The sequence below is a fragment of the Oncorhynchus tshawytscha genome, linkage group LG29 (genome assembly GCF_018296145.1).
Source record: "Oncorhynchus tshawytscha isolate Ot180627B linkage group LG29, Otsh_v2.0, whole genome shotgun sequence".
Classification (NCBI taxonomy): Eukaryota; Metazoa; Chordata; class Actinopteri; order Salmoniformes; family Salmonidae; genus Oncorhynchus; species Oncorhynchus tshawytscha.
Window position 1 is genome coordinate 8,582,500 of NC_056457.1, and position 11,232 is coordinate 8,593,731.

Below are 11,232 nucleotides of genomic sequence, written 5' to 3' on the forward strand. Positions count from 1 at the left end.
AGACATCCTCCGGAAGTTGGCATAATTACTGTGTAAGTCTACGGAAGGGGGTTAAAACCATGAGCCTCCTGGGTTTTGTATTGAAGTCAATGTACCCAGAGAAGGATAGAAACTAGCTGTCCTCCGGTTACACCATGGTGCTTCACTTACAGAGTACTGTTGAGGCTACTGTAGACCTTCATTGCAAAACAGTGTCTTTTACTAAAACATTTGTTGACATGTGAATATATTGAGTATAGTTTTATCTAAATATGATAGCTTTTTTAATGTTTCACTATTTTTATGAAATTGACTGAGGATAGTCCTCTCATATCAAGCCACACCCGGCCATGATTACAGATACCTGTGTGAGTCCTTTGACACTATATAAAATAGTGACCCTCAGTGTTTGTCATTATACCCTGATGAAGACAGCATGACTGTCGAAATGTTGGTTATTAAATTATTGCATCTAAGCTCCTAGAGTGTGCTACTCCACTAGCCAGCACCTCGCTTAAACAAGTGTGCATTTCTTTCCCCTACAGATTGATCCGCGCACCACTAAAACACACACATGCACACGATAATAGAGAATCCACATTTCAGCTATAATGGAACTTCTAACAAAACTCCTATTCCCATCTCCCTTGTCTGAAACCATCACATGAGATAAATCTCCAGACATTAAACCACTTTGGTCTATTAGAAACTGTCAAAATACTCTCATCCTTTAAAAGATCCTGGACGGCTGGTGCCAGTGCTCTCTGTCGGCTTCACCACTGTGCTGCTGAGGAAAAACTAACCTTCACTTCTGAGCAGTAGCAGTGCGTGGGTAAAACCACAGGGGAAGCCAATCCAGGGGGGGAAAAAGCCATATTACAACCAATGTGTTGTAATAATTACGTTGTTTGTTCTACAACCTGCTAGTTCATATGTCATGACAAGGTGATATATAGGCCTAAGGCCGAGATAATAATAATAAGACACAGTGGCAGAATAAATTCAACAAAACCTATGTTTAATCACTAAACCGGAGAGCTACATCTGTCTGGTGAAAAAAGACACAGCGGTTGGAACCAAAAATCTCAAATTTGGACTCATCAGACCAAAGGACAGATTTCCACCGGTCTGATGTCCATTGCTGGTGTTACTTGGCTCAAGCAAGTCTCTTCTTCTTATTGGTGTCCTTTTGTAGTGGTTTCTTTGCAGCAATTCGACCATGAAGGCCTGATTCACCTGAGTCTCCTCTGAACAGTTGATTTTGAGATGTCTGTTACTTGAACTCTGTGAGGCATTTATTTGGGATGCAATTGCTGAGGCTGGTAACTCTAATGAACTTATCCTCTGCAGCAGAGGTAACTCTGGGTCTTCCTTTCCTGTGGCGGTCCTCATGAGAGCCAGTTGCATCATAGCGCTTGATGTTTTTTTGTGACTGCACTTGAAGAAATTTTCAAAGTTGTTGACATTTTCCAGATTGACTGAGCTTCATGTCTTAATGTAATAATGGACTGTCATTTCTCTTTGCTTATTTGAGCTGTTCTTACCATAATATGTACTTGGTCTTTTACCAAATAGGGCTATCTTCTGAATATCACCCCTACCTTGTCACAACACAACTGATTGGCTCAAACGCATTAAGAAGGAAAGAAATTCCACAAATTAACTTTTAACAAGTAACTCCTGTTACTTGAAATGCATTCCAGGTGACTACCTCATGCTGGCTGAGAGAATGCCAAGAGTGTGCAAAGCCATCATCAAGGTAAAGGGTGGCTACTTTGAAAAATCGCAAATATAAAATCTATTTTAATTTGTTAAACAGCGTTTTGGTTACTACATGATTCCATTTGTGTTATTTCATAGTTGTGATGTCTTCACTATTATTCTACAATGTAGAAAATAGTAAAATATAAAGAAAAACCCTTGAATGAGTAGGCGTCTAAACTTTTGACTGGTACTGTACATGTTGAACTTCCATCCTCTCAGACCAGGGGCACATCAATGTATGAATTTATGATTAGATCAGAATCACCGTTATAATCATTGACCGTTAAAATCAAGTACAAATCCCTATCTCCATCCACAGCTAATTTCGCTAGCTAGCTAGCCACCGGTGGACAACAACACAGCGAGATGCAACAATTAATGTTTTTTCCTGTCAATAATGATGTTTGACTTGTGATATGATTTGTCTGAAGCCAAATCCAGACTGGCATCTCCTGACACTTTTTTTGGTGTGCCAGGACCATTCACAGCTGAGCTCACTCAGTTTAGCTCAACGCTGATTGGCTATTCTTTTTTATCAAGGTAGGCCTAATGCTTGCTGGCCTTTTCTTTCAATGCTATGGGTGGCAACAATGTCATACTCTTTCTGACCAGACAGCATCAGATCAGCATCAGATGCTACACATACTGAGAGGGGCGCTGTTTCGTTCGCTCGGATGCTTTCTCTGGTGAGGTACAATCAGCCTCTTGCAAATTAACTTCTTAGGGCTAGGCAATTTCTTCCTGAAAGATGTGCCCACAGTAAACTGCCTGTTGCTCAGGCCCTGAAGCCAGGATATGCATATAATTGGTACCATTGGAAAGAAAACACTTTGAAGTTTGTGGAAATGTTAAAATAATGTATTAGAATATAACACAATAGATATGGTAGGAGAAAATCCAAAGAAAAACCAACCAGAATTTTTTTTGAGCGAGACCATCCTCTTACAATGGCACGTATAAGGTCATACTGAAAATTAGCTCCATGGATGAAATTCCTATGGCTTCCACAGGATGTCAGCAGTCTATGTTCAAGGTTTCAGGCTTGTAACTTCAAAACCGAATAGGAAATATCAATATTTGTACAGGGACACAGTCTTGGAATTTCGTGTTTGATCACGCCATGAAGACAGGACGCACCTGCTAAAATCGTTTTCCTATTGAACATACTTCTTTCTGTAAGAAATATTATAGTTTGATTATATTTTAGGGTATCTGAGGAGTAAATAGAAACGTAGTTTGACTTGTTGAAACAACGTTTAGAGGTAGATTTTCGGATTCCTTTCTCTGCATGTAGAACGAGTGGATTACTCAAATCTATGGCGCCAACTCAACTGACTTTTTGGGATATAAAGAAGGATTTTGTCTAACAAAATGACACTGCATGTTGTAGCTGGGACCCTTTGGATGACAAATCAGAGGAAGATTTTCAAAAAGTAATCGCATGGCATGATTTCGCTGTAATAGCTACTATAATTCGGACAGTGCAGTGGCTGTTTTTTTTCTGTGAATTGGCACTCGCCTAACATAATCGTTTGTGGTGCTTTCACCGTAAAGTCTATTTGAAATCGGACACTGTGGTGGGATTAACACAAAGTGTATCTTTAAAATGGTGTAAAATACTTGTATGTTTGAGGAATTTTAATTATGAGATTTCTGTTGTTTGAATTTGGCGCCCTGCACTTCTACTTGTCATATCGATCCCGTTAGCGGGATCTCAGCCATAAGAAGTTTAAACAAGTTGAGGTGACTAAATTACTTGGTGCTACCATAGATTGTGAAACATATAGATTCAATGGTTGTAAAGATGGGTAGAGGTATGTCCGTAATAAAGAGATGCTCTGCTTTTTTGAACCCATACTCCAAAAAGCAAGTCTTGCAGGCTCTAGTTTTGTCTTATCTTGATTATTCCCCAGTCGTGTGGTCGAGTGCTGCAAGGAAAGACCTAGATAAGCTGCAGCTGAACCAGAACAGAGTGGCACGTCTTGCTCTTCACTGTAATCAGAGGGCTGATATACAGTTGAAGTCGGAAGTTTACATAAACGTAGGTGGGAGTCATTAAAATGAGTTGTTCAACCACTCCACAAATGTCTTGTTAACAAACTATAGTTTTGTCAAATCGATTAGGACATCTACTTTGTGCATGACACAAGTCATTTTTCCAACAATTGTTTACAGACAGATTATTTAACTTATATCTGTATCACTGTATCACAATTCCAGTGGGTCAGAAGTTTACATATACTAAATTGACTGTGCCATTAAACAGCTTTGATTTTTTTAGAAGCTTCTGATAGTTTAATTGACATAATTTGAGTCAATTGGAGGTGTACCTGTGGATGTATTTCAGGGCCTACCTTCAAACTCAGTGCCACTTTGCTTGACATCATGGGAAAATCCAAAGAAATCAGCCAAGACCTCAGAAAACAAATTGCAGGCCTCCACAAGTCTGGTTCATCCTTGGGAACAATTTCCAAACACCTGAAGGTACCACGTTCATCTGTACAGATAGAAGTATGCTAGTATAAACACCATGGGACCTCGCAGCCGTCATACCGCTCAGGAAGGAGACGAGTTCTGTTTCCTAGAGATGAACGTACTTCCGTGCAAAAAGTGGAAATCAATCACAGAACTCCAGCAAAGGACCTGGTGAAGATGCTGGGGGAAACAGTATCTATATCCACAGTAAAACGAATCCTATATCGACATAACCTGAAAGGCTGCTCAGTAAGGAAGAGGCCACTACTCCAAAACCGCCACAAGAAAGCCAAACTACAGTTTGCAACTGCACATGGGGACAAAGATCATACTTTTTGGAGAAATGTCCTCTGGTCTGATGAAACAAAAATAGAACTGTTTGGTCATAATGACCATTGTTATGCTTGGAGGAAAAAGGGGGAGGCTTGCAAGCCGAAGAACACCATCCCAACCGTGAAGCACGGGGTGTCAGCGTCATGTTGTGGGGGTGCTTGCTGCAGGAGGGACTGGTACACTTCAGCAAATAGATGGCATCATGAGGGAGGAAACTTATGTGGATGTATTGAGGCAACATCTCAAGACATCAGTCAGGAAGTTAAAGCTTGGTCGCAAATGGGTCTTCCAAATGGACAATGACCTCAAGCAAAACTTCCAAAGTTGTGGCAAAATGGCTTAAGGACAACAGAGTCAAGGTATTGGAGTGGCCATCACAAAGCCCTGATCACAAAGCTCTGACCTCAATCCTATAGAATATTTGTGGGCAGAACTGAAAAAGCATGTGCGAGCAAGGAGGCCTACAATCTGACTCAGTTACACCAGCTCTGTCAGGAGGAATGATCCAAAATACACCCAACTTATTTTGGGAAGCTTGTGGAAGGCTACCCAAAACATTTGTCCCAAGTTAAACAATTTAAAGGCAATGCTACCAAATACTAATTGAGTGAATGTAAACTTCTGACCCACTGGGAATGTGATGAAGGAAATAAAAGCTGAAATAAATCACTCTCTACTATTATTCTGACATTTCACATTCTTAAAATAAAGTGGTGATCCTAACTGGCCTAGGACATGGAATTTTTACTCTGATTAATTGTCAGGAAATGTGTAAAACTGAGTTTAAATGTATTTGGCTAAGATTTATGTAAACTTCCGACTTCAACTGTATGTGGTAGTAGTTCCCTAACAATTAAAGTAGAACTGACAGCATTTTTGCACCATCAAATCTTATTAAAATCTGTTAATATATTGACACTTTCTTTTTTTGATATTGCTACTTTGCAAATATGCAAGTAGCCATTTCACTAACTTTTACACCTTCTGTAGAGACCTTTCCACTTAGCAAGATGTGGCTGGGGGTTATAGCATTTCTTTCAATTTAGACAAGTGTGTCTGGGTAAGCGGCATCTAATATTGATCAAATATTTTTATCTGGACACTTTGTTTTGATATTGCTACTATGCAAATATGCAAGTAACCATTACACTGTACTGTGTACACCCTCTGTATCTTGTGCATGTGACAAATATACTTTGATTTTATTTGATATAGTGTGTGTTTACCAGAGACAGTAATGTGAACGACAACATGGCCTGCACCAAGGTCAGTTTAGGGATACAGTATAGGCCAAGGACTATATAAACTGTATTTTTACCTGGAGTTTTTCCTACTATTTTTACTGCTTTTATTCTTGAAACTGTGGTTGTTTTCTACACTACTCACATGTGAATCCCTAAAGAGATGTGTGGGGCTAAGGCTTAAGAGGGCGTGAATGATGCTGACTGGGTGTAGACAAAGAATGGCTCTCAAGTAATAGTACCAAAACATTTAAGAGGTATTATCTCAATAGTGGGGATACAAGTTTATCAACTTTCAATGCAAAATGACTTTACCATTGTTCCTCAACTGTAGTTTATGATGTACCATTTAGTAGCTCTTAGTCTCTACTTTTATCGAATGTAAAAAAACACCATTTCAAATTTTGCCACATAAGACCTGAATCGAGGTGGTCAGTCACATATATCCTCCAAAACACAAGGTTCGAGAGGCATTATCACATTTATACAACGGGTTACCAACATATTCTAATAACGATTGAAATATTTTCATTAAAAACACTTTATTTCGATGAATTTATTCATACTATTTCATCCTTCCACAAGATATAGTCCCGACACAAATGGTCGTTCGGTTGCCAGAGACGCGACACTGTCATTAAGTCTTTTTGTTCTGTATCTATGGACGTGAACAAGTCATTCGTTCACATGTTCCATTGCCATACTGGCTGGCAACATTCTTATCTCTTGCTTGCCAGCTAGCCAACTACGACTAACTTACAGTCACTTCAAACAGTGCAGCCAGAATAACAGCAAAGTAGCTGCATTTGCATTTGATTAAGCTGTTTTCTAGTGACATTTTTTAAAAATCCATAACAACGTGTTAATGATGCGCAATTTCGCCTGGCATAGAAAGTGTGTTCTCTCGTCAGGACACTGTTGTTCAGAGGAGCTAGCCAACAACACAGCTAACACAATCACTTCAAACTGAAGCTGGAATCTAGCTGCAGTTTTGTTCTCTATTGAAATTTCTTTGTCTATTTCCATAAAAATTATTCCAGCTGATTCATGATTTCGAATGGCTGACAAAATCTGTCTACCTGTCAGTCTCCTCCCAACATGTTCATTACTATGGGACAGCTGGAAATAAAAGTTCAATATTGAAACTATGTTGCAAATGTCGGAGAGACAGACGGTAAGGTTTAAACAATTCTCCTCTGATGAAAACCAAATGCTAGCCTAAAATAAATTAATGAGTTAATGTCTAGATGCTTTTTATAGTGGAGATCAAGTTTATAAATTGCCTGGCTGGGCTGATTAGGCAGTCGATTGCGCAGTGAGATGGAACAGAGTAAATAGGCATTTAAAGGTCACAGCATTAGCAGGTGGTAACTTGAGGAATGGACACTGGCTGGAATAAGGTTTTAGCCAATCAGCATCCAGGAATAGACCCAACCATTTTATAATTCCCTATAACGCACAGTATAATTGCACAGTATAATTAAATGGCTACAAAGTTAATTCTTACATGTTACTATTTTTGAGCTGCTTTTGAAAGCAAAAGTTGAATTGATAACATTGGCATTGTTGAACCCGATTTTCATAATAGCAAGTTAGAATGATGGTTTGGTTAGCTAAACAAAAGTATGTTTGTTTGGTTACCAATGCAATTACCGTAGCTAGTTAGTACACTAGCTAGCTACTTCAGTGGTTGTTATATTTAGCCAGAAGCTAGCCCAGAAGCTAATCAGAAGCTAGTTCAGAAGCTAGTTAGCTTCTTTAATGGCAAATCGTTAGTATTCAGCTAACCACGGTTTGTGGTCATCAGCTATCCTTTAGCTCGAAAATCTATCGCCAGTTTTGTACGGCGCAGCGCGGCTCGGAACATACCGGACCAATTTTTCTCTCCATGTCCCTGGATTTCAACTGCTCTCTGGACATTCATACCCGGATCTCACACCTAGCTAGCTGCTATCCGTGTGACTATCGGCTTTCGTCGATTCCGGAGAAAACATCAATTATTCCGGAGCTAGCCAGCTCCGTCAATCACTCCTGAGTCCCATCAATCATTCCTGGGCTGCAGTCACCTATCCGGACCCGTATTACTGCCTACGCAGAGCCCCACCGGGCCCTCACAACTGGACTGCCGACGTTATCTACCCGAAGGAGATCCGGCTGGCTCCTCCGTCGCGACGTTACCTGAACGCCCATCTGCGGCCTGCTAACCGTTAGCTGTCTTACCGGCTGCTATCTGAATAGACAATCGGACAATTTATTTATTTTTATTATTATTATGTTTTCTTCTTGGGCCTTTATAACTATATCTATTGTTTTTTATTTTTGTTGTTGTTGTGTGATTTGGATTAATCCCCTCTACCACACGGAACCCCACTAATCTACTGACGGAACGCATAAGAGGTGGCTAACAACAGACCTCCATCCTATGCTAGCTTGCTACCGATGGCCTGGCTAGCTGTCTAAATCGCCGTGACCCCCAACCAACCTCTCCACTCACTGGACCCTTTTGATCACTCGACTAAGCATGCCTCTCCTTAATGTCAATATGTCTTGTCCATTGTTGTTCTGGTTAGTGTTTATTGGCTTATTTCACTGTAGAGCCTCTAGTCCTGCTCACTATACCTTATCCAACCTATTAGTTCCACCACCCACATATGCAATGACATCTCCTGGTTTCAATGATGTTTCTAGAGACAATATCTCTCTCTTCATCACTCAATACCTAGGTTTACCTCCACTGTATTCACATCCTACCATACCTTTGTCTGTACATTATACCTTGATGCTATTTTATCGCCCCCAGAAACCTCCTTTTACTCTCTGTTCCAGACGTTCTAGACGACCAATTCTTATTGCTTTTAGCCGCACCCTTATTCTACTCCTCCTATGTTCCTCTGGCGATGTAGAGGTGAATCCAGGCCCTGCAGTGCCTAGCTCCACTCCTATTCCCCAGGCGCTCTCTTTTGACGACTTCTGTAACCGTAATAGCCTTGGTTTCATGCATGTTACATTAGAAGCCTCCTCCCTAAGTTTGTTCTATTCACTGCTTTAGCACACTCTGCCAACCCGGATGTTCTAGCTGTGTCTGAATCCTGGCTTAGGAAGACCACCAAAAATTCAGACATTTTAATTCCAAACTACAACATTTTCAGACAAGATAGAACTGCCAAAGGGGGCGGTGTTGCAATCTACTGCAAAGATAGCCTGCAGAGTTCTGTCCTACTATCCAGGTCTGTACCCAAACAATTTGAACTTCTACTTTTAAAAATCCACCTCTCTAAAAACAACTCTCTCACCGTTGCCGCCTGCTATAGACCACCCTCTGCCCCCAGCTGTGCTCTGGACACCATATGTGAACTGATAGCCCCCCATCTATCTTCAGAGCTCGTGCTGCTAGGCGACCTAAACTGGAACATGCTTAACACCCCAGCCATCCTACAATCTAAACTTGATGCCCTCAATCTCACACAAATTATCAATGAACCTACCAGGTACCTCCCCAAAGCCTTAAACACGGGCACCCTCATAGATATCATCCTAACCAACTTCCCCTCTAAATACACCTCTGCTGTCTTCAACCAAGATCTCAGCGATCACTGCCTCATTGCCTGCATCCGTAATGGGTCAGCGGTCAAACGACCTCCACTCATCACTGTAAAACGCTCCCTGAAACACTTCAGCGAGCAGGCCTTTCTAATCGACCTGGCCGGGGTATCCTGGAAGGATATTGATCTCATCCCGTCAGTAGAGGATGCCTGGATATTTTTTAAAAATGGCTTCCTAACGATCATAAATAAACATGCCCCATTCAAGAAATTTAGAACCAGGAACAGATATAGCCCTTGGTTCTCCCCAGACCTGACTGCCCTTAACCAACACAAAAACATCCTATGGCGTTCTGCATTAGCATCGAACAGCCCCCGTGATATGCAGCTGTTCAGGGAAGCTAGAAACCATTATACACAGGCAGTTTGAAAAGCCAAGGCTAGCTTTTTCAAGCAGAAATTTGCTTCCTGCAACACTAAGTCAAAAAGGTTTTGGAACACTGTAAAGTCCATGGAGAATAAGAACACCTCCTCCCAGCTGCCCACTGCACTGAAGATAGGAAACACTGTCACCACTGATAAATCCACCATAATTGAGAATTTCAATAAGCATTTTTCTACGGCTGGCCATGCTTTCCACCTGGCTACTCCTACCCCGGTCAACAGCACTGCACCCCCAACAGCAACTCGCCCAAGCCTTCCCCATTTCTCCTTCTCCCAAATCCATTCAGCTGATGTTCTGAAAGAGCTGCAAAATCTGGACCCCTACAAATCAGCCGGGCTAGACAATCTGGACCCTTTCTTTCTAAAATTATCTGCCGAAATTGTTGCCACCCCTATTACTAGCCTGTTCAACCTCTCTTTCGTGTCGTCTGAGATTCCCAAAGATTGGAAAGCAGCTGCGGTCATCCCCCTCTTCAAAGGGGGGGACACTCTTGACCCAAACTGCTACAGACCTATCTCTATCCTACCATGCCTTTCTAGGGTCTTCGAAAGCCAAGTCAACAAACAGATTATAGACCATTTCGAATCTCACCATACCTTCTCTGTTATGCAATCTGGTTTCAGAGCTGGTCATGGGTGCACCTCAGCCACGCTCAAGGTCCTAAACGATATCTTAACCGCCATCGATAAGAAACATTACTGTGCAGCCATATTCATTGATCTGGCCAAGGCTTTCGACTCTGTCAGTCACCACATCCTCATCGGCAGACTCGACAGCCTTGGTTTCTCAAATGATTGCCTCGCCTGGTTCACCAACTACTTCTCTGATAGAGTTCAGTGTGTCAAATCGGAGGGTCTGCTGTCCGGACCTCTGGCAGGCTCTATGGGGGTGCCACAGGGTTCAATTCATGGACCGACTCTCTTCTCTGTATACATCAATGAGGTCGCTCTTGCTGCTGGTGAGTCTCTGATCCACCTCTACGCAGACGATACCATTCTGTATACTTCCGGCCCTTCTTTGGAGACTGTGTTAACAACCCTCCAGGCAAGCTTCAATGCCATACAACTCTCCTTCCGTGGCCTCCAATTGCTCTTAAATACAAGTAAAACTAAATGCATGCTCTTCAACCGATCGCTACCTGCACCTACCCGCCTGTCCAACATCACTACTCTGGACGGCTCTGACTTAGAATACGTGGACAACTACAAATACTTAGGTGTCTGGTTAGACTGTAAACTCTCCTTCCAGACCCATATCAAACATCTCCAATCCAAAGTTAAATCTAGAATTGGCTTCCTATTTCGCAACAAAGCATCCTTCACTCATGCTGCCAAACATACCCTTGTAAAACTGACCATCCTACCAATCCTCGACTTTGGCGATGTCATTTACAAAATAGCCTCCAATACCCTACTCAACAAATTGGATGCAGTCTATCACAGTGCAATCCGTT